We start from the raw sequence: 25,758 nt of genomic DNA, 5'->3' as shown, positions 1-25,758 counted from the left end.
TGCTCCCATATTCTGAGTTGTTTGTTTTTGTTATTTTTTCTCAACTGATTATTTGATCAAACTCTTTAGAGCATTTCCCTGGCAAATTGGTTGCCATGGCAAGTGTAAATTGATTCTAGAAGTATTATTTTTGATAAGCATATTCCAAAAAAAAAAAAAGAGGGGAACATTTGTAAAAGTTTTCTCTTTTCAAAAAAAAAGTTTTCTCTGAGATTCTGTTGTGCTTTAACTTATATTTAAATATGTTCTGATTTTTCAAAAAAGTGATTGTATACTAAGTAAAAAAAGAAGGGGTATTATTTGAAATTGTTGCATAAATATATATTGTGTCAAGTCAAGTCAAGATGTGTCAAGTCAAGATGTATTCACATTTTTTGCAATCATTTATTATCCTCAATTTTTAAATACATATGAGACTTGGATTATGGGAACTTATCATTTGAGACATTAATTGCCTTTATTCTGAGTTATCAGATGCCAGTTGGCCAAGATGCCATCCAATCACAAGAGGAATACATGCAAAAGCAGACACTGAACTGTCACATGAGGGGAGACATGCATGAAGTCAAGGTATGGCCGAGGGAATGGCTTTTGACTAATGTTGAGGTTGGATTCTCTTGGTTTAATATTTTATTTTATTTTTCCCCACAATATTGTACAGATGGCTGGAAGTATTCATCCCACCCATCTCACTTCTACACCTGGCTTCTATGCTCCCTCCTATATGCCTGATGCCATGGACATCTCAATCCCATGCATCTGATTAAGTCTGACTCAGTTTCCTCCAATATGTTCGGTGGCATGGACATATATTCCATCCACCTATTTTAAGCCTGGCATACTGCATGGACAGTACATATTGCTCAAGTGTGGGAATGCTCATATCCCATCATTTCTCTGTTCTTTTATGGTAACCACCATAATTATCTCAGGTGTCATGATAAATAACAGTGTTGAATTTGGCCTTGATACCTGTTACCAATTATATTAGATTTTCTAATTTCTCATAATGGCATGAGGATAATTAGGCAGATGATGCAAAAAGTGATGAAACAAAGATAAAAATTATTTTTAAAAATTAATATCGCAGCAATTGTCTTCTCAATTACCCTCCATAAGGGGGGGACTATAGTAATATTATAATTTTAAAGAATGGTTCAATTTTTGTTTTATTATATGTTTCATGTGTAACAACTAAGATTCTGAATTCCCTTAGAAATGTTTTTGAGAACTTTCATTGTTTGATTTGATTATTGACAAAGCTATTTTAAAGTAGTGTTAAGTTCAATTTTGTAGGAAATTTTCCTGGCTGATTACCAGCATCCACACATCAACCCCTGAAAAGACTTCCATTCCACGACTACACCTAGAGGACATCTGAGAAAAGACTTTCAGAGACTTTAAATGAACAGTTTTGCTTTGTTGTTTTTGTTGTTTTTTTCTCTTTCTGTTATAATATACACCATCTGTAACATGTATTCTCTGCAGAGGCCCTCCCTTTGCAAGACTAATGTCAAAGCGTCGGTTCATGAGGACAAAAAAAAAAAAATCGCCCCTCTGGACAAAACTTTCCTCTCTTCCTTTTCTATATTGTTGTTCACATATTATTAGTTAGCAATAGTTATTATATTCTTTTTACTGTTCCGTCAAGGAAACATTTTGTTTCTTGAGGAACAACAGGGGGGACTGTAACGATTGGAATGACGCCACCTGCTGGAGACTTACTGTAGAAGAATTCTGCCCATGAAGCGAAGGTCTTTGAGGGCAAGACCAGGAGTCAGGAAGTGACGCGGGCTAGTGGGAGGAGGAAGGAAGAGACTGGCGCTCAGACGGAAGGCTCTTTCCTGAGGACGCTGGCGGAGAAGGGAGCTAGAAATGTGCTCTCCCTTTAATAGATAGGAATCTAGGCCTTTCTCTCTCTCTTTACCAAATTCTTATTCTCCTTAATAAATGCTTAAAAGTTTAACTCTTGCTAAAGCTTATAATTTATTGGCGACCACTCATTAGATATTTTAGACAGTTTAGCTAGAATTTTAACCCTTAACACATGTCTGTATATATGAGTGTATTTGTGTGTGTTTATATGTGTATGTTTGTGTGCCTGTGTGTGGGTGTAGGAGAAATCCTATGACTTAACATGGAGGTCAGAAAACACAATACAAGGACACCCTTAATGCCCCCTTTTTCCCCTTTTTTTTCCGGGCAATGAGAATTAAGTGACTTGCCCAGGGTCACACAGCTAGTAAGTGTCAAGTGTCTGAGGCAGGATTTGACCTCAGGTCCTCCTGAATCCAAGACTGGTGCTGTATCCACTTTGCCACCTAGCTGCCCCCTTATTCTCCTTTTGAAGAACATTGGAATAAATCATGAGATGCTGTAAAAGCTGTCATGCTGCAGCAAAAAGTCACTATGCTCTATGAACAAAGCAGAATTGCAGTAGCTCAAAAAAATGTATATATGTAAAGAGTAGAGACATCTCTACTCCAAATGTTCATATGGAATATGTTAGTGTGATCTGTGTAGAAACATCTGAGCTCATAATGGTCTGGTCAGCCACAACTGGGCACACTGTACCTTGACACTGGCATGGTTGTATCATTTTGGTCCTCTTTATGCATGATCTATATATCAACCAACATATCCTTGTTTCTTTTGCCTTCCCTTATTGAAGAAATCATTTAGCTTTGTAGCAGTTATTTTCCATCCAAAACCACACTTCACAGTTTGTTGAAGAAATTTGACTGCAGCTCACTGTTTAAGATGGTAGATATTTCTGAGATATTTAATCTTAAAAGCTAAGTCATATAAGAAATTGCCTCAATATTCTGAATGGCATTTTTTTAACCACATCTGGTTCTCCCTTTTCAATTTCTGAATTCAGAAGTTGTATTGTCAAAAAAAAAATCACTTCAGTCATCCATTCTGTTCTCGCTTTTATTAGGAACCAATGATATGTAGATGGTCAAATTTGTTCTCTGAATTCTGCTATATTCTTGCCAAATAGACTGCATGAAGATAAGAATACAAAAAATATATTGCCTTGGTAAAGTTTTGGATAGAATCTAATAATGTACATTTCTTTTGTTTATAGTGGTTTATTTTTTCTAATTATATGCAAAAATAGTTTTCAACATTCACTTTTATAAAATTTTGAGTTGCAAAATTTTCTCCTCTTCTCTCCCTTGCCTCTCCCCAAGACAGCAAGCAATCTGATAAATATTATGTTTTTTTTAAATTAATTACCATTGTTAGAGATATAAATTTTGGCAATGTGCATATTATTAATTTATTGATATTATATCAATAAGGGATTGACCATGTGTCTCCCTAACTCCTCATGATCTCAGACCACATGATAGAGAAAGCAATGAGAGAGCTTCAGCATATTCAAGCAGGAGAAAAGCCCCAAAAGACCCAAAGTGTCATAAAAGAGAGTGGGAGAGCCTCATGGTAGCTTCCAGGGCTTTTTATCCTCTTTTGATAGAGGCGGGTGTGGTAAAATGTTTTTTAACAGTCTGTTAGTGAATACTGAAAGACGCCAGTATTTAAAGGACCACCCTTTTGGGGAGGAGACCGATGGCCATGCATGGGCTACGCACGCCAGTCTGGCTGCTAAGCACTTCACTTCCGGGGTGCGAGCTTAAAAGGTAAGGAGATAATGGAAATGAGAACTCTTTTCGGCTCTCCTTGTAAGCTGGCTGCACTGCACAGACAGACACTGACTGGAGTTCCACTCGGCATGGCTTGCTGTAACAGCATGTGCTTGTTGTGACTCTCCCCCCAAAGGTGGCCTTGGGCTTTTGGTGACTTTTATATGGAATATAGACTAAGCTTAGACTTAAGACTATTTGTTTTGTATTTCTACTTTCCTATCCCTCTAATCAACATCACCTTGTAATTTCCAAACAATAAAAGCTCTAACTAGAGACCAGAGGCTTCTTCCATTTACTAATCTGGGAGATAAATAAGGGAAAGGTTTCAAAGGGGAGGTTAATGCTCTAGTATCCAATTTTAAATCTCACACAGGTCATTTTACATTGATCAAAGCTAACTGGTTAGCATCATTTAATTCCATTGGTAGACATGATTTGAAGATGCTCTACATTAAAATGAAATCTAGAAATGGCATCAGTGAAAAGAATGCAAAATAACCTTATTTAAGTTGCTTAAGGTAAAGATGATTATCTAGGGGTTATTTACTCCCATCATTCCTTCACTGATCTAGACCAAAGAATCTATTTCCATTGTTTTTTTTTTTTCCCCTCAGTTGTGTCCCAGATGGAATATGATAAAGTTTCTCACGGAAACCTGGACTTTTTGGAGGGGGGTGGGGTGGGGAGGGAGAACTGAAGAAAACACTGGGTCCCCTAAGAAATCCATTATTAATAATTATTTTCTCACATAATATATGTACAATCACATTAAACATATTTCCACATTAGTCAGATTATGAAAGAAGAATCAGAACAAAAGGGGAAAACCACAAGAAATTTTTTAAAAAGTGAAAATAACATTCTTCAATCTCCATAGTCCTTTTCTGTATGTAGAGAGCACTTTCCATAATGAGTTTTTTGGAATTGTCTTGGAACATTGTATTGCTGAGAGTTAAGTCTATCATAGTTGATCATCACACAATGTTGCTGTTACTGTGTTGAATGTTCTCTTGGTTCTGCTCACTTCTCTCAGCATCAGTTCATGTAAGTCTCTTCAAGTTTTTCTGAAATCCACCTCTTCATAGTTTCTTATAGCACAATTACATTCATTTGCCAGCAGTTGTTTAGCCATTCCCCAATTGATGGGCATCCCCTCAATTTCCAATTTTTTGCTGCCTCAAAAAAGTGCAGTTATACATATTTTTTACATGTATCCTTTTTCCTTTTTTATGATCACTTTGGCATATATACGTAGTAGAGGTATGGCTGGATCAAAGTGTATGCACAATTTTTAAAATGTGAATTTCAGTTGGGAAAAATGTAATGTCATATATTTAGGCTCAAATAATCAGATCCACAAATATAGGATGCGGACTGCTTGGTTAGATAAATCTAATTGGAAAAAATCTAGAATTTTCATCAGAATTTGAAAGCTCAATATCCATGAGTTGACTTTCAACATGTTTCAAAAGCCAAAAACAAAGAAAAAAAATTTAATGATATCTTGAACCTCATTAAGAGAAGCAAAACTTCCAGGAAAAAAAATTAATTCCAGTGAAGTTTACCCTTATAAGAGCATATTTGGAATTTTGTTTTTTTTAAATTTGGGAATCACAGTCTATAAATCACATTGATGAATTGTGTAGCATTCAGAAGAGAGCAATTAACATGTGGAAGAATTGCCAGTTGATAGTATGACAATCAGTTGAAATTGGTGATGGCCAGTCAGGTACAGAGATGACTGAGGATAGGGAGATATAGGAGTTGATAGTTGATTCAATTATGTGGAAGGTCACTATGTAGAAAAGGCTTTTTGTTTGTTCAGAACACAGAATAGTAGTTTGGAATTTCAAAGAGGAAATTTAGGCCAGATATTAAGGAAAACAAACTAACCTTTAGAGTTATTAAAAAGTGGAATGTTAAGATCATAGATACAGAACATGAAAGGTGTTTGAGAGAACATATAAGGATCCTGGAAAGCCAGTCACAAACCCCACATCAGAAACCAGGGGTAGATTCTGAGTCCTAGTGCCACAGAGCAGGCAAACACTAGCACTAGGGTCCCTCATATGCCTCACCTAAGCCAAGGGAACCAGTAGAACCCAGCTTTGAGAACCAACATACACTTACACAATTGGACAAACACAATTTATTAAGAATTGACTGATCTTGACTTGGTCTCCATTCCCAGGCCAATGAATTGCCTGGGACTGACCATACTTTGATAAATTCCAGCCTCCACTACTTTGTAGATCTCCTAACATTTATCTTATTACTCTCAATTTATTATGCAAAATATCTTAAAGGCCAACCAAAAGGTAATCAACCCCAAAGGCAGCCTTTTGACATGCTATGTTTAGTTGTTGTTACTGTTGTTGTTTACAACCCCACCCTTTGGGTACTCCTATTTTGCTATGACAGCATCACCAGTTAAAATGCCTCTGTCTTAATTAAAGGCCTTAATTTTTTTTTATGTTGATTGTTTTATTAATTCTCAGGTCAATAAGGCAACCTCTAGCAACCACACCATATGATACAGTGTGTGGTAAAAAAAATATGAAAGTTTTTTAACAGTCAGTTAGGATAACTGAAAGACGCCAGTTTTTTTTTTAAGGACCACTCTTTTGAGGAGGAGACCAATGACGTGAGCTACGCACGCCAGTCCGCCTGCTGTGCACGTCAGACTGCCTGCTAGCAGTCCACTTCCGGGGTGCGAGCTTAAAAGGCAAGGAGAGAACGGAAGTGGGACTTTTTTCCTGCTCTGCTGGTCTCCTGACTGTGCTGCACAGGCTGATGCTGACGAGAGTTCGACTGGGTCCGGCTCGCGGTTACCAGCAGCACGCGCTTGACATGGCCTCTCTCTCTCCCCAAAGGTGGCCTTCGGCTTTTGGTGAGTTTTATACAGAATATAGACTAAGCTTAGACTTAAGACAATTTGTATTATATTTCTACTTTCCTATCCTTCTAATCAACATCACCTTGTGATTACCATACAATAAAAGCTCTAACTAGAAAACCAGAAACTTCTTCCATTTACTAGTCTGGGAGATAAATTAAGGGAAAGGTTAAAGAGGGGAGATTTATGATCTAATATCCAATTTTAAATCTCACAAGTGCATCCCTAGGGAAATCCAGAAACAACCTGCCAGCCTCGGCACACGCCAGACAAAGGCACTAGGTCCCTGGCTCAGCACCAGGTAAGTTGTCAGAGACCTATAGCATCTAGGAGGACCAGCCACCAGCAACTTCACCCCTTTAGGGAAGAAGCAGATAGAACCAAACAAAACATTCTGTCCATAGGATGTTGTTATGGTTACAGGGAAGACCAAGACAAAATTAGAAGATGACAACAATGTCAAAACACCTCTTTGGGAAAAATTCCAAAGGAAGAGGGGAAGTTGTCTCAAGACGAGAAAGAAGTCATAGAAGAGCTCAAAAAGAGCTTAAAAATCATATAAGAGAGGCCAAAGAAAGATGAGGAAAAGAAAGAAAATGATTTAAGAGAATTGTGAAGAAAGAGTCAACAACTTGGAAAAAGAAAACATCTACTTAAAAAATACAATTGGTTAAATGGAAAAGAAAGTACAAAGTATGATTGAGGAAAAAAGCTCCTTAAAACGTGGTGTTGGGCAAATGGAAGCTAAAGACTGTATGAGATATAAGGAATCAATCAAAAAATGAAAAACATATAGAAGAAAGTTTAAAATATCTGATGGGGAAAAAACAAACAAACAACTGACCTAGAAAACAGATACAGGAGAGAAAAGTTAAGGACCATTGGAATATCTTAAAGCTATAATCAAAAGGAGGAACTGGACAATATTTTAAAATAAATTATCACGGAAAATTGCCCTGATATCCTGGAACCAGAGAGCGAAATAGGCTTTGAAAGAAGTTCACCACTCATCTCAGGAAAGAGATCCAAAAATCAATACTCCAATGAACATTAATAACCAAATTTCTGAACTATTTGGTTAAAGAAAAACTACTAGAAGTAGCCAGAAAGGAATAATACAAATAATTCAAAGTCAAAATCAGGATAAGACAGGACTTAGCAACTGCAACAATAAAAGAGATCATAGGACAAGATATTCCAGAAGTTAAAGGAGCTAGGACTATAAGAATCACTGCCCCAGCAAAATTAAGCATAATATATCAAGGAAAAAATTGTCATTCAAAGAAATAGATGAATTTCAGCATTTGACAAGGAGAAGACCAGAATTAAATTAAAAATTTTTTCCCCAATATTAAGAACTAAGAAAAGCATAAATGGGTAAAAGGAAAAATAAAACATAAGGGATTCAATAGAGCTAAACTGTTTACATCCTTACATGGGAAGATGATATTTTAATGCTTAAAATTTTTTTCCACTAATAGTACAGCCAGAAGGAATATAAATAGAGAGAGATTACAGGCATAAGGTGAATTTGAGAGAATGACATAAAAATAACTTAGGCATGAGAAAGAAAGAGTACTTTGGTTACAGAAGGAAGGAAAAGGTAGAATGGGGTAAATTATTTCACATAAAGAGATATGAAAGAGCTATATAGTAGTGGGAAAGATGGTAGGGTGGGCAGTGCATACTGCTTGAACCTTACTCTCATCAATATTGGCTTAAAGAGCAAATAGCATATACAGTCAGTTGAACATAGAAATCTATCTTACCCAACAGGGAAGTAGGAAGAGAAGAGATTAAGTAATTAATTAAATAATCATTGTTTTGATTTTGTTTGTTTGGTTTTTGATGTCTCATAGAGTCATTAGCTTCTAGTTGCCTAATTATAAATTTTAAGGAATAATTTTCATCAATTAGCTTTTGTACCTCCTTTTCCATTAGGCCAATTTGACTTTTTTATGGAGTTTTTTTTTTTTTTTCCAAGCAGCTGACTCTTTTTCATTATTCTCTTGCATCATTCTCATTTTTTTCCCAATTTTTCTTCTACCTCATTTATTTGATACTTTGCTCTTTTTTAGTTCTTCCATGAATTCTTTCTGGGCTTGAGACCAATTCCTATTTTTCTTTGGGGCTTTGCCCATAGGTGTTTTAACATTTCTGTCCTCTTCTGAATCTGTGTCTTGATCTTACCTGTGACCTTAATAACTTTCTACAGTCAGATTCTTTGCTATTTATTGCTCATCTTTTCTATCCTTTTTTCATTACTTCTAAATTTGATCCCTGTCCCTAGGGTGAAAGGGGCACTGTCTCAAGCTTCTTGTGTTTAGGGCCTATGGGCCTTGGTTGTTTACCTGGTCCTGCACTGATGCTGCTCTCAGGCCCATAGGGGACTCTGGTGCCTGGTGCTTCATTGAGGGCTTGAGGTAAGATGTGTCTGGTTTTCCGGGGGATATTACCTGGTGCTGAGCCAAGCTACATCACGGGTCCCAATGCTGGAATATGTTTGTGCACTGAGGCCTGTGGAAGGGGTGGTATTCCACTGCTGTCATCTCCCCATGTTCTGAGGCCCTTGGGCGGGTTGGTGAGATCCTGGTGCTGGTGTCTGCCCGTGTGGTTGCTTGTTTGCTTGGGCTACACTGAAGCTCATGGTGAGTATGAGTGTCAACCTCTGCCTGTTTAATTGGCTATGCTGAATTATATAGGGGTGTCCCAGCACTGGTATCTGGCCATTGCCTGAATGAACGGAGGCAGCTGGGAAGGGGTTCCAAGTGTTGGAATTTGCTTGCTCTGCTGAGGCAGGGATTGTTACTGTTGTTATTGTAGATAAAATAAAATAGTTGGGAGTCAGCCTGCCAAGGCAAACCCAGGAATAATATGTACACAATTACAAATCATTTTTCACACAAATAAAATAAGATCCAAAGAAATGGAAAAAATATCAATTGCTCATGGAAGGCCATGCTGATATAATTTCTAAAAAAATTCTACCTAAATTAATTTACTTATTCAATGGCATTCCAATCAAACTACCAAAAAAATATCTTATGGAGTTAGAAAAAAAAAACTGATAAGTAGTTCCATAAGGGAAGAATACAATTTTGAAAAATAACAAGGGAATTAATGAAAAAAAATTCCAAAGTTAGATGGCCTATCTGTACCAGATGTAACACTTATGTTATAAAGCAACAATCATCAAAACTATTTTGTACTGGCTAAGAAATAGAGTTGTGGATAAGTGGAATAACTTAACCCACAAAATATAGGAGTAAATGGATATAGTAATCTACTGTTTAGTAAACCCAAAGATTCCACATTCTGGGATAAGAACTCACTATTTGACAAGAACTGCTGGGAGAACTGAAAAATACTATGGCAGAAACTAGGCATACACTAACATCTTATACCATACACCAAAGTAAAAATTGGTACAAGATCTAGACATAAAGGGTGACAACATAGGCAAATTAGAAAACAAAGGTATAGTTTACTTGGCAGATCTATGGAGAGGAGAAGAATGTATCACCAAATATGAGATAGAGAACATTATGAAGTGTAAAGCAGATCATTTTGACTACATTAAGTTGAAAAGTTTTTGCACAAATAAAACCAATGCAAACAAGATTAGAAGGAAATCACAGAGCTGGGAAACAATTTTTAAAGACAGTGTTTCTGTAAAAGGACTCATATCTAAAATATAAAGTGAACTGGATCAAGTACATAATAATACAAGTCATTTCCCAGTTGAGGAAAGGTCAAAGGATATGAACAGGCAGGTTCTCAGGTTCCAGGTGTCTCAGAGGACAAATTTAAAGCTGTTTACAGACATATGAAAAAAATGTCCTCAATCACTACTGATTAGATAAAAGCCAATTAAAATTACTCTTAGGTACCACCTCACACTTATTAATTGGCTAATATGATAAAAAAGGGAAATGATAAATGTTAGAGATGTGGGAAAATTAGAACACTAATGCACTGCTATTGGAACTGTGAACTGATCCAACAACTGTGGAGAACAATTTGTAACCATACACAAAAGACTATAAAACTGTGCATAGCTTTTGGCCCAGCAAGACCACTACTAGCTCTATATTCCAAAGAAATCATTAAAAAAGGGAAAGGACCCATATGTTTGAAAATATTTATATCTGCTATTTCTATGGCAGCAAAGAATTAGAAATTGAGACATTGCCCATCAATTGGGGAATGGCTAAACAAGTTGTGGTATATGAATGTAATGGAATAGTTTTGTGCTGTTAAGAAATAATAAGCAGATGCATTTCAGAAAAACCTGGAAAGACTTACATGAATCGGTGCTGAGTGAAAAAAGCAGACACAAGAGCATATTGTACACAGTATCAAGAACAGTGTGGGATGATCAACTGTGAAATACTTAACTGTTTTCAGCAATGCAATGATTCAAGACAATGCCAAAAGGCTTATGGTTGAAAATGATCTCCACATTCAGAAAAAGAACTATGGAGTCTGAATGCAGATTGAACCATACAATTTTCACTTTTGTTGTAACTTTTTTGTTTTTATTATTGTTTGTTATTTCTTGGATTTCTTTTTCCTTTTGTTCTGATTCTTCTTTTGCAACATGACTAATGTAGAAATATGTTTAAGATGATTGCAATGTATAACCTATATCAAATTGTTTGGTGTCCTTGGGAGGGGAGAAGGAAGGGAAAGTTGGAGAAAAATCTGGAACTAAAAAATATTTTTACATATAATTGGAAAAATAATAAATATGATTAAATTTTAAAAAACAAAATGTAAATAAAACAAAATCCTAAAAAAAATAAAAGGAAAGACAGAGTTTTTAAAAGAAAACAAAAATATATTAATGGGGCACCTTAACTTCTTAGAACTGCATGAATCTAAACAAAAAATAAACAAGAACAAAGTTAAGGAAATGAATACAATTTTGGAAAAGTTATATACAAAAGATATCGGGAGAAAATTGAATGGGAAGAGAAAGGAATATACCGTCTTCTTAACAATATATGGGACATATAAAAAATTGACCATGTGTTAGGACATAAAAATCTCACATACAAATGTGTAAAAAATTGAAATAGTAAACACATCCTTTACTGATCCTAATGCAGTAAAAATTATAGACAATAATGGACATTTGACAGAGTAATTAAAAATTTATCTGGAAGAACAAAAGCTCAAGGTTATCGAGTCAGTCAATGAAAAGAAATGTGAAAGAAAGTGGTCTTGCAGTTTCAGATCTCAAAATGTATTATAAAGTGGTAATTAATTTGAAAAAAAAGGCTGATAATGGCTAAGAAATATAGAGGTGGATCATTGGAATACAATAGTTGAATATTACACTAGAGTAAATGGGTATATTAATCTAGTATATCCTAAACTCAAAGATCCAAGATTTTGGAACAGAAACTCATTATTTTATGAAAAATTACAGTGAAAACTGGATAGCGGTATAGTAGCAGGTAGGTATACACCAACATCTCACAGCATATACTAAAATGAGTTCAAAGTGAGTACCTGATTTATATGTAAAGGATGATACCATAAGAAAATTAGGAAAGCACAGAATAGTTTCTCTTTCAGGTTTATGCACAGAGAAAGTATTTAGGACCAATGAAGATGTAGAGAACAATTCAAATTATAAAATAGATAATTTAGATCATATGAAATTAAAAAGCTTCTGCACAAACAATACTAATGTAACCAAGATTATAAGGATAGCAGAATGATGAGAAATAATTTTTGAAACAAGTGTCCTGAGAAAGGCCTCATTTCTCCAATGTATAGAGAACAGAGTCAAATTTATAAAAATATAGGTCATTCCCAAATTGTTAAATTGTTAAATGATATGAATAGACATTTTTCAAACAGAGAAATCAAAGCTATCCATAGTCATATGAAAAAGTGCTCTAAATCATTATTGATCAGATAATTACAAATTAAAACAACTCTAAGGTATTACCTCACACCTATCATAGTGGCAAATATAACCACAAAAAACAATATTGGATGTTGGAAAACTGGGAAACTAATCCACTGTTGGTCAAGTTGTGAAAAGATCCAACCATTCTGGAGAGCATTTTGGAATTATGCCCAAAGGGCTGTAACACTGTGCATACCCTTTAATCCAGCAATATCACACTAGTTTTATATTCCCAAGACCTCACAAAAAAAGATAAAAGGACCTATTTGTACAAAAATATTTAAAGCAGTTCTTTTTTGGTGTTTAAGAATTGGAAATCAAAGCATTGACCATCAATTATGAAATCACTAAATAAACTATATATATAATTGTGATGAAATACTATTGTGCTATAAGAAATGACAATCAGGGTGATTTTAGAAGAGCCAGGAAATATTTATATGAAGTGATGTGAAGTGAAGTTAGCAGAACCAGGACAATGGTGTGCACTGTGATAGTAATATTCTATGAGGAAGATCTCTGAATGACTTACCTATTCTCAGTAATACAATGATCCCAGAAAATCCCAAAGAACTAAAGATAAATCATACTATCCTCCAAAGAAAGAACTTCTATTGATTGAACACAGACTGAAGCATGCTATTTTTTACTTTCTTTCATTTTTTCCTTGTATTCATGTTGTCCTATACAAAATGTCTAATGTGGTGATATTTTACATAACTGCACATATATTACCTATATCTAATTGCTTACCACTTTAGGGAGGGAACAGTGGAGTGGGCAAAGGAGGGATCAAATTTGGAACACAAAACTTTAAATAAAAATGTTTATTAATATTTAAAAAATAAAATAATGTGTTAACTTTTAAATGCTGGTAGGAAGTCCAGGGAACAACTAAAAATGTTGGTCTGGAATTGTGGAAAGAAATTAGATATAGAATTATAAATATTGGATTCAAATAGAAATAATTTTAAATTCATGGAGATGTATGAGATTACTCAGAGACAGTAGAGAAATAAAAAAAAGTATTAATAATATCCCTGTCAATGTCCAAATGTGTTCTGTGGAAAGAGGAGGAAATAGTGAAGGAGATTAAGGGTTTAAAAGAGTTATAAAGGGCAGTTCATTTAAATCCAAGAAAGGAGACAATGTTCCAAAGTAAAATTTGTCCAACTACTTTATTGTGGACTCAAAGGGTTGGATTTAAGCACTGAGTTACCGAGTCAAAGCTAAACATCTTGTGCCTTTTATACTGTGCCTGAACTGCAGCCACATAAGCATATGAAGGGGGTGAAAGTAAGAGCAATAAAAAAGGCTACTAAAAAAGCATTTCTCCCCCTTACACACACACACACACACACACACACACACACACACACACAGAGGCAGCAAAACAGATACCTCAGATTTGAGCATCACACTGACTCCTGGAACAGGAACTAATACCACAAAAATCATAAATGAGGAAGCCTAAGGAAATGATAAAAACATTGATATTAGTAATAAAGTTTGAGTACAATGGTATTTAGAAAATAAAAATTGGTTTACAAAAGTCTTTCAAGAAGCTATTTCCAGGACTTGATGCATGTCTATAACAATGTCTCTCTGAGACTCTTGGCTCATATCTCACTCTATTGTAAGGTTTCTCTGGAGCTGTGGCTGCCTAGGTATTTCAAATGTATTAAGAAAGAGGAATTTATTATGCACTTACGAAATGCTGCTCATTTTGCTAGTTTTAGTGTATCCTTGGGTACTTCTGGTTGGTTTTAAATCCTGAGGACTCAAACAGGTATTTGGCAATGAGGATCCTAAAACTTTCTGAAAATAGGAATGAATAGAGAAAAGAAAGAGTACTAGATGAAAAGGAGGAGTAGCACAGAATTAGTTTATTGGATAAGGAAAGATTAGATATCAAAAAAAAAGTATTGTTTTTTACTATAACACAAATAAAAAAAAAGCCATGAAGGACAGGAAGGATTAATTAAAATACCATGAAATTTTGTGATTGAAATGGAGTGACATCAGAAGTCAGAATGTAAAAGGAAATGGAGTCAAGGCATAGTAAAGAAGAGAATACAAACTATTCTTTTCTATAAGATCTGTGGTGAAAGGTAAGTGTTACTGGAATAAAAGTCCAAGGCATAGAAGATTAGAAAGAATGTCTTTTTTATGATGAGGCAGACTTGAAAATATTGAGAATCAAAAGGGAAGCATCCAAAGGCATTGAAGATGCAAAAGTGATGGAATGTTACTATTCTGGCTACAGAGGTATACTTGAAAACATTGTCATTATTGATTCATAATTCCTTACTTTTCTAGATCTTGGGGTTGTGGATATAGTACTCAGATCTAGCTAGGAAAGTGGTGGGTCATATGACTGAATTGAGGGAGTTAATTTCTGTTTCTAAAAGGGCAGAACACTCTTCATTTGAGAATATTCATCCCCTTAAAAGGGAGAAAAATAAATCCAATTACCTTTGGAAGATCAGTTTCAAGTAAAGGCAAGTATTCAATCCCTTGATTGATTTTTTAAATGAAATTATTTTATTATTTTCCAGTTACATGTAGAGATAGTTTTCAACATTTTTTTAATAAGATTTCCAATTTCCAATTTTTCTCCCTCCCTCCCTCCCCTAGACAGCAGGTAATCTGATATAGGTAATATATGTATGTATGTATGTATATGTGTATATGTATGTATATATATGTATATATATAATAACATTAAACATATTTATGCATTAGTCATGTTATAAGAGAAGAATCAGAGCAAAAAGGAAAAACCTCAAAAAAAGAAAAACAACAGCACCAGAAACAAAAGAAATAGTATGGTTCAATCAGCATCCATATTCCACAGTTCTTTTTTTTAAATTTTTTCTGCATTTGGAGAACCTTTTCCATCATGTGTCCTTTGGGACTTTCTTGTACTGTTGTATTGGTGAGAAGAATATAGTCTATCACAGTTGATCAACACATAATGTTGATGATACTGTGTATAATGTTCTTTTAGTTCTCTTCATCTAGCTCATCATCAGTTCATATTGAGTGATTTTTGAGGTATAGTGAGTATGAATATTAATTAATAGAAAATATGACATTATATCAATTGATATATTTTAGTAGATCAAAAATTTACAGATGCTAAATTCCCATTTTAGAAGGCTAATATCCACAGGGAAATACAAAAAAAAATCTCTTATTCTTCTTTAATTGTGTTTCACCATTTAAGAGCATCTCTGGAAGAAAGTGTCAAAAAGGAAAATATTAAACCAATCAATATAATTTTTGATAGAAAACCTCATAAAAGTTCAGTAATATAGTATATTTTAATTAGAAAAAAATTTTGAGTTCTAACTCAGGCTCATTTTCTTATATTAATGAGAAGAAAAAAATCAAATGAATCAGAAATTTTAAGGCAAATCAATGTATGCTATGCTTCATCCACTCCAGAAACCTCAACAATGATCCTATATATTCATTGGTTGCTTGACTTAAATCTCACAAGTTGGTTCTCAAATATATATCAATATTATCATATCAATTTGTTTTTTTCTTCCCTCCCTCTGCCACCTGCCCTAAAGATGGCTACAGTTAAACACAAATAAGTGCATAAAGAAAAGTGTGTGTATATATGTGTGTGTGTATACATATACATAAATACACATCTATGCACACACATATATGTATGTACACAAATGTGTACATTATATATATATGGGAAATTATTATATACATACCTCTATTTAACAGTTCTTTCAATGCAGATAGCTTCTTTCTTCATATGTACTTTATATTTAAAAGGGTATTTTTAATAGTCAAAAAAATTATTTGCTCAAAGTTGTTCTTAAAACAATATTACTGTTACTCTATACAATGTTCTCTTTGTTCTCATTTCACTCGAATATTTTGTGTAAGGCTTTTCATGTTTTTTCTAAAATCATTGAGCTTATCAATTCTTATAGGACAGTCATATTAATTACAATCATATACTACACCTTGTTCAGCCATTCCCCAATTGACAAATACTGAAAAACCTTCCTCCTTTCCACCCATTTTCATTATTTCCTTCGTTATTCTTCGCTTTTTATTTTTAACTTTAATTTTGTTTTTCTCTTATTTTTATTACTGGATTTGGAGTCAGAAGACCTAGGTTCAAATCACAGATATGTTTCTTTCTCCCTATCTAACTTAAAGCAAGGTTTTTACTTCTCAAGAATCTTTTTTCTCAATTTATTTAGAAATTAATTTTCCCAAGTTACATGTAAAATTGTTTTTTTACATATAAATATTTTATTATTTTCCAGTTACATTTAGAGACAGTTTTGAACATTTGTTTTTATAAGATTTCTGGTTTCAAATTCTTCTCCCTTCTTCCCTTCCCTCCATCTTCCTCAAGATAGCAAGTAATCTGATATAGGTTATGTATGTATAATCACATCAAACATATTTCTGCATTAGCCATGTTATGAGAGAAGAATCAGAGAAAAAAGGAAAAACCTCAAAAAAGAAAAACAACAACAACAACAACAAAACCAAATAGAAATAGTATGGTTTGATCTGCATCTAGATTCCACAGTTCTTTTTTTATTCTTTTTCTGGATTTGGAGAACATTTTCTATCATGAGTAATTTGGAACTATCTTGGACCCTTGTATAGCTGAGATGAATCAGGTCTATCACAATTGATCAACACATAATGTTGATACTGTGTATAATGTTCTCCTGGTTCTGCTCATCTCACTCATTATCAGTTCATGCAAGTCCTTCCAGGTTTCTCTGAAGTCTGCCTGTTTATTGTTTCTTACAGCACAATAGTATTACATTACATTCATATACCACAAGTTGTTCAGCCATTCCACTATTGATGGGCATCCCCTCAATTTCCAATTCCTTGCCACCAAAAAAGAGCAGCTATCTATATTTTTGTACATGTGGGTCCTTTTCCCTTTTCCATGATCTCTCTGGGAAAAAAGACCTAATAGTGGCATTGATAGGTCAAATGGTATGCACCGCTTTATAGCCCTTTGGGAATAGTTCCAAACTGCTCTCCAGAATGGTTCGATCAGTTCACAGCTCCACCAACAATGCATTAGTGTTCCAATTTTTCTACAACTTCTCCAACATTTATTATTTTCCTTTTGTGTCATATTAGCTAATCTTATAGGTATTAGGTGGTACTTCAGAGTTTTTTTTAATTTGCATTTCTATAATAAGTAGTGATTTAGAGGATTTTTTCATATGGTAATACTTAACTTTGATTTCTTCATCAGAAATCTGCCTGTTCAAATCCTTTGACAATTTCTCAATTGGAGAATGATTTGGATTCTTATAAATTTGATTTAGTTCCTGATATATTTTAGAAATGGGGCCTTTATCAGAAGTACTTGCCATAAAAATTGTTTCCCAGTTTTCTGTTTCCCTTTTAATTTTAGATGCATTGCTTCTGTTTGTACAAAAACTTTTTAATTTAATGTAGTCAAAATCATCCATTTTGCATTTCATAATATTCTCTGTCTCTTGTTTGATCATAATCTGTTCTCCTTTCCAAAGATCTGAGAAGTAAACTATTCCTTCCTTTTCTATGGTATCACCTTTTATGTCTAAATCATGTACCCATTTTGACCTTGTTTTAGTATAAGGTGTAAGATGTTGGTTTTTGCCTAGGTTTTCCCAGCAGGAAAGTTAAATACTTAGTTCCTAGTAAAATTGATATTTAATTTCAATTTAAAAAACTTTATGTTAAAAATTCTTTTTCTCCCTCCCTCCCCATAAGAACTCAAGCAATTTGGTATGTTATACATGTTTAGTCATGGGAAAAATTTCCATATTAATCAGGTTGTGAAAGAAAATAGAAAAAGATAAAGAAAAATAAATTTAAAAATTTCTTGAATTTGTATTCAGCCACCATAAAATCTTTCTCTAGAGATGGATCCATTTTTCATAAGTCATTCAGAGTTGTATTGGATGAATGTTTTACTAAGAATAGCTCTCATTCACAGCTGATCATCTTAAAATATTGCTGTTACATTGTGTACAATGCATTTCATTTTGCATCTGCTCATTTAAGTGTTTCCAGGTTTTTCTGAGAGTATACTCATCATCATTCCTTGCAGCACAAGTGTTCCATCATAATATCATCCCACAATTTTTTCATCCATTCCTCAATTGATGGACATCTCCTCTATTTCATATTCTTTGAACCAGAAGTGGGATACCATAAATATTTTTTGTATATATAGGCCCTTTAATATTTTGATTTTTAACTTTTTTTGGATAGTGACCAGGTAGTACTATTACTAGATCAAAGAGTATGAATAGTTTTATATCCCTTTGGCAATAGTTCCAAATTGCTCTACAAAATGTTTGAATTAATTTATAACCCCACCAACAATTCATTAATGTTTCATTTTTTCCCATATTCCCTATAACATTTCTCATTTTCCTCTGCTGTTCTATTATCTAATCTAATAGGTATGAGGCAGTACTCCAGAATTGTTTTGCATCTTTCTAATCAATAGTGACTTACAGGATTTTTTTCATATTGTTATAGATTGCTTTGATTATTTCATTGGAAAACTGTTCATATCATTTTATCATTTATCAATTGGTGAATGGCTCTTATTTTAATAAATTTGACTCAGTTGTCTATGTGTTTGAGAAATGAGGCCTTTGTCAGACAAACTTGTTTTAAATTTTTTTCACAGTTACTGTTGAAAATTATATTTCCCTACATCTTATTACCACTCCATGCCATTTATAATATTCTCTATCTCCTTTCACCCTGTGCCTCCTCAAAATTGCTTTGCTTCTGACAGCTCCATCACCCAATCTGCCCTCCTTTCTATCATGCACCCCATTTTTGCCTTCCCTACTAATTTTCTGCAGGGTAAGATAGATTACTATGCCCAATTATGTGCGTATGTTCTTCCCTCTTTGAGCCAATTTTGATGAGAGTAATGTTCACTCACTCCCCGGCACCTCCCAAATCTTCCCCTCCACTGTATAAGCTTTTTCTTGCTTCTTTTATTGGAGATACTTTACCCCATTCCACCTCTTCCCTTCCCTTTCTCCAAGTTCATTCCTCTATCAAACCTTAATTTTAATTTTTTAAATATACCATAACTTCATATTCAACTCACACCCGTGCCCTATGTCTAAATATACTCCATCCAGCTGCCCTAATAAGGAGCAAGTTTTTATGAATTACAAGTATCAACTTCTCATGTAGGAATGTAAACAGTTTAACCTTTTAATATCCCTTATGGTTTCTTTTTCCTGCTTCAATTTTAAGGCCTCTCTTGAGTCTTGTATTTGAAAGTCAAATTTTCTATTCAGCTCAGCTCTTTTCTTCAAGAATGTCAGAAAGTCCTCTATTTCATTAAATATCCATTTTGCTCCTGAAGGATTATACTCGGTTTTGCTGGTAGGTTATTCTTGGCTGTAATCTCAGTTTCTTTACACTCCAGAATATCATATTCCATGTCCTCTGATCTTTTAATGTAGAAGCTGGAAATCTCATGTCATCCTAACTGTGGCTCCACAGTACTCAAATTGTTTCTTTCTGGCTGCTTGCAATATTTTCTCCTTGACCTGGGAGCTCTGGAATTTAGCTATAATATTTCTGGAAGTTTTCATTTTGGGATCTCTTTCAGGATGTAATTGGTGGATTCTCTATTTTACCTTCTGGATAATTTTGATCATGGTTTTCAGGTAGTCCAATAATTTTCAAATCATCTCTTCTGGATCTATGTTCCAAGTCAGTGGTTTTCCCAATGGGATATTTCATGTTGCTTTATATATTTATTTTTTTCATTCTTTTGGTTTTGGTTTATTGTTTATTAATTTTTTCATAATGTGTTTAGCTTCAATTTTCTCCATCCTAATTTTTAAAGACTTGTCTTCCTCAGAGAGCATTTGTCCCTCCTTTTCCATTTGGTCAGTTTAGTTGTTCAAGGCTTTCTTTTCCTCATTGGCTTTTTGGACAAATTTTGCCATTTTTCCTAGTCTTTTTTAAGGTATTTTCTTCAGTATTGTGTGTGTGTGTGTGTCTATTACCAAACTGTTGATTTTTTCATGATTTTCTTGCATAACTCTTAATTCTCTTTCCGTTTTTTCCTCTACCTCTCTTACTTTATTTTTTAACATTATTTTTGAGTGCTTCTTTGGCCTGAGACCAACTCATATTTTTGGAAGCTTTGGCTGTAGGAGCTTTTACTTTGTTTTCTTCTGAGGTTGTATTTTGATTTTCCTTGTCATCATAGAAGCTTACTATGGTCAGCATTTTTTAATGTTTGCTCATTTTCCAAGCCTACTTCTTGAATTTTAACTCTGTTAAAGTGTGGCACTGCTTCCAAAGTGAAGGGCTCATTTTTTCAAGTTTCAGGGTGTTTGTGTAGCTGTTTTCAGATATACGAATTTGTAAGTTTTTAGTTCTTCCAAGTTGGTATGATTTGAAGTGACATATTTTTACTAGTTTCCTGTCTTGTGCTCTGCTTTACCTGCATTCAAGTATAGAAAAAACAACAGAGTATTGCCTTACCTTTGCCATCTTAGCTCTGCTCTCTTTCCATGAGTCTTGATGAGAAATGACCTTTGAGATCTTCCCTTTTAGCTCTATGCCTAGAATACCTTTTTTAGTTATAAAGGGAAGTAAAAGTTGAACATTTTTAATAAAATTCTCCAATCTGAGTCATATTTCCAACAGATAAATTATTTAAGCTATTAGTGTAGAAAACTGAACCTCCACAGTATCAGCATGGGAGCTCAGTATTTTAGACAGCTTGGACAGGTGCCTAGAGTAAAAAGCTGAAAGAATATACAAGGGGAATGGAGAAGTACAATTTTAAAAGTATATTTAATTTAGGAAGTTGTTTTTGTTTCAATATCTTTGCACATTTGTAAATATTACCCACAATTTAATAAATTCACATTCAACAGCAAGTGTTGAACCCTGATTGAGAGGATGCTGAGTATAAGAGAGAAAGAAAAAACTCACTAAGTTATCTTAATGCTTCCAAATGTCCAGATGTTTGTCATTACAGATACAAGAGCTAAAAGTGATTTACTATATTTTTAAACTCCTAAATCAGATGTTTCACTGTCCAGTTTGCCCAGATTGAGATTTTTGTTTTAGGGCAGAGGAAGTTAAAACTAACAGATTAGTAATGAAATTCACTTTTATATTGTGAACACTGTAGGAAACAGGTTTTCTACTGTGTACTCTTGGTTAAAGCTAAATGCTTGTATACATAGGAAAGGATTTTAAAGAGTAAAAAGTAAATTTTAAATACTGCATCTTTAAAACATTGGCTAACAAAAATATATTTGAGTATAAACTCAAACCATTCAGCAAAATATAATTTCATATAAATTAATAAAAACTAAATTGTTAAGAGGAATTTTTTTGAGAATCATGAAAATCAAAGTTTTGTGTGTAACTTTAAGTACAGACATGGTTTACTTCAAAGCTTCTTAAACTTTGGGTTACATCCCGATCTGGGGTTCACATAACTGAATGTGGGGCTTGCAGAAAATTTGGCAACAGTAAAATCTTATCTTTGCCTATTTTATATACCTGTATACCCAGGTTAGCATAAAAATTTCTTGGGTGAAAAGGGGTCATGAAAATTTTTTCAGAAGCCCTGGTTTAGTTTATACATTTTGCTTTAAATTCAGATAGAAAATATTGTAGACAAATATGATCCAAAAGGGAATTCTGTAGCATATAAAGGTGAGTATTCATTCCTAAGCTATATTTCCTTTATTTACCACAAAAGAAGAACTGTAACATATAGAATAAAATTACAAAACCAAAATGAAGTGAGGAGAAATAAATTTTATGGCAAAATTATCAAAAAAGCAGTCAAAATGAGGAAAGAAATGAGGCAAAACACAAGGAAAATATACCTTCATTAAATTAATTAATGCCATAGAGAACAAAGAAGGGAAGTGAAATATACAACATTACTGATTACTGATATAACTAAATTTCTAACTTCCTCTGAAAACACTCAATACTAACTTCTAGAATTTAACATAAGAGTTCATTAAAAAGAACATATAATGCAACTCAACAACTTTGACAGGCATGGCATGGAGTGTATCTCCTCTCCGTGTCCATGTATAAAAGTGTTAATTTTATTCACAGAAAATAATCATAAACTAGAAATGAAATGAAATTGAAAGCAGAAAACTATAGAATTAATCAATAAAACTAAGAGCTATTTTTATGAAAAAAATAAAATAGATAAACCTCTGGTTCATTTGATTTTTCTCTGAAGGGCCATGAGGGTTAAGTGACTTGCCCAGGATCACACAGCAAGTAAGTTTCAAGTGTCCGAGGCTGGATTTGAACTCAGGTCCTCCTGAATTCAGGGCTGGTGCTTTATCCACCATGCCACCTAGATGCCCCCATTTGATTTTAAAAAAGAAAAAGAAATCCAAATTACCAGGATCAAAAATGAAAGGGGTGAATTCACCACCAATGAAGTTGAAATTAAAGCAATAATTTGCCCAAATGTGTGCCAATAAATTTGACAATCTAAATGAAATGCATAAATATTTACAAAAATACAAATTGCCCAGCTTAACCGAAAAAGAAATAAAATCCTTTAATAAGCCCTTGTTGGAAAAAGAAATTGAAGAAGTTTTTAGTGAACTCACTTTAATAAAAATCTCCAGGGCCAGATGGATTTAGAAGTGAATTCTACCAACATTCAAAGACAAACTAATTCTAATACTTTATAAAAAATAAAAAAAAATAGGTAAAAAGGAGTTCTACCAAATTCCTTTTATACCATAAATATGGTGTTTATACCTAAACCAGGAAGAGCCAAAACAGAGAAAGAAAATTACAGAACAATTTCCATAATGAATATCAATGCAAAAACTTAAATAATATGTTAGCAAGGAGATTACATCACTTCATCACCAGGATAATACCCTATGACCTGGTGGGATTTATACCAGGAATGCAAGGCTGGTTCAACATTAGGAAAAGTATCAATATAACCACATCAATAACAATACTAACCCGAAATCATATGATTATCTCCATAGATGCAGAGAAAGCATTTGAAAAAATACAACACTCATTCCTATTAAAAACACTAGATACCATAGGAAAAGGTGGAAGTTTTCCTTAAAATAATAAGCAGTATATGCCTAAAGCCATCAGCAAACATTATATGTAATAGTAATAAGTTAGAGGTATTCCCAATAAGATGAGGGGGTGAAACAGGGAAGTCCATTATTACCTCTATTATTTAATATTGTACTAGATATGTTAGCTTCAGGAGACATCTAGGTGGTCCAGTGAAATCATTCCTGGAATCAGGAGGACGCAAGTCCAAATCAACCCTCAGACACTTGGCACTCACTAGCTTCATGATCCTGGTCAAGTTATTTAATCCTCATTGGCATGAAAAGAAAGTTAGATTTAGTACTAAGAAGAAAAAAAGGAATTAAGGAATTAGAATAGGCCAGGAGGAAAGAAAACTTTCCCTCTTTGAAGATGATATGATGGTATACTTAGAGAATCCTAAAGAATCAACTAAAAAACTACTAGAAAAAATTAACAACTTTAGGAATGTTGCAGGATATAAATTAAATCCACATAAATCATCAGCATTCCTATACATGGCCAACAAAGTCTAGCAGCAAGGGATAGAAAGAGAAATTTCATTTAAGGTAATGGTAGACAATATAAAATACTTGGTGGTCTACCTGCCAAGACAAACACAGGAACTCTATGAACACAATTACAAAACATTTTTCAAACAAATTAAATCGTATCTATGTAATTGGAAAAATAGCAATTGCTCATGAATAGGCCAAGCTAATATAATAAAAATGAAAATCCTACCTAAATTAATTTCCCTATTCAGTGCCACACTTATCAGACTACCTAAAATATTTTATAGAGTTAAAAAAAATAATAACAAAATCCATCTGGAAGAACAAAATGTCAAGAATATCAAGAGAAATAATGAAAAAAAATGCACAGAAAGGTCAGCTAGCCATACCAAATCTGATGCTATACTCTAAAGGGACAGTCATCAAAACTATTTACTACTGCTTAAGAAATAGAGTGGTGCATCAATGGAATAGGTTAGGTACACAGACGCAGTAGTAAATAACTATAGTAATCTACTGTTTGATAAACCCAAAGACTCTAGTTTCTGGAAGAGGGACTCAGTATGTGACAAAATCTGCTAGAAAAACTGGAAGATAGTATGGCAGAAACTAGGCATAGGCCAACATCTTATAACATATACCAAAAAAGGTCAAAATGGGTACATGAATTAGACATAAAGTGTGATAACATAGGTAAATTAGGAGAGGTAGGCGTAGTTTAACCTGTCTGATATATGGAGAGGGAAACAATTTATTCCAAAAAAAAGTGATAGAGATTATTATGAAATGCAAGATGGATAATTTTGATTACATTCAATTAAAAAGCTTTTGTATAAACAGAAGTAATGCAGCCAAAATTACACAGGAAGCAGAAATCTGGAAAACAATTTTTACAGTAAGTTTTTCTTATAAAGATCTCACTCCTAAAATAAATAGGGAAGTAAATCAAATATATAAGAATGCAAGTCATTGCCCAATGGAGAAATGGTCAAAGGATATGAACAGGCAGTTTTCAGATGAAGAAATCAAAGCTATATATTGCCATATGAAAAAAAAAATGTTCTAAAGTACTATTGATTAGAAAAATGGAAATTAAAAAAACTCTGAGGGACCACCTCACACCTATAAGATTATTTAATATGACAAAAAATGTAAATAATAAATGTTGGAGAAGCTGTGGGAAAATTGGAATACTAATGCATTGTTGGTGGAGCTATGAACTGATCTAACCATTCTGTAGAGCAATTTGGAACTATGTCTGTATCCCAAAGAGATCATCGAGGATGGGGAAGGACCTACTTGGACAAAAATATTTATAGCTGCTCTCTTTGTGGAGGCAAAGAATTGGAAATCAAGGGCATGCCCATCAAATGGGGAATGGCTAAAAAGTTGTGGTATATGAATGTAATGGAATACTATTGTGCTGTAAGAAATGGGGAGCATGGGGCAGCTAGGTGGCACAGTGGATAGAGCACCGGCCTTGGAGTCAGGAGTATCTGAGTTCAAATCCTGCCTCAGACACTTAACACTTACTATCTGTGTGACCCTGGGCAAGTCACTTAACCCCAACTGCCTCACTAAAAAAAAAAAAAAAAAAAGAAATGGGGAGCAGCACGATTTCGGAGAAACCTGGAAGGACTTACATGAACTGAT

The 25,758-nt window shown here is 33.9% G+C and overlaps 1 pseudogene; it reads right to left on the bottom strand.

The window, feature by feature from the left end:
• LOC122747230 overlaps nt 1–25,758 on the bottom strand; it is a 116,776-nt pseudogene that overhangs the window by 64,242 nt on the left and 26,776 nt on the right.

The sequence above is a fragment of the Dromiciops gliroides genome, chromosome 3 (genome assembly GCF_019393635.1).
Source record: "Dromiciops gliroides isolate mDroGli1 chromosome 3, mDroGli1.pri, whole genome shotgun sequence".
Lineage (NCBI taxonomy): Eukaryota > Metazoa > Chordata > Mammalia > Microbiotheria > Microbiotheriidae > Dromiciops > Dromiciops gliroides.
Note: the sequence above shows the minus strand (reverse complement) of the source record. Positions and strands in the feature narration are given on the sequence as shown.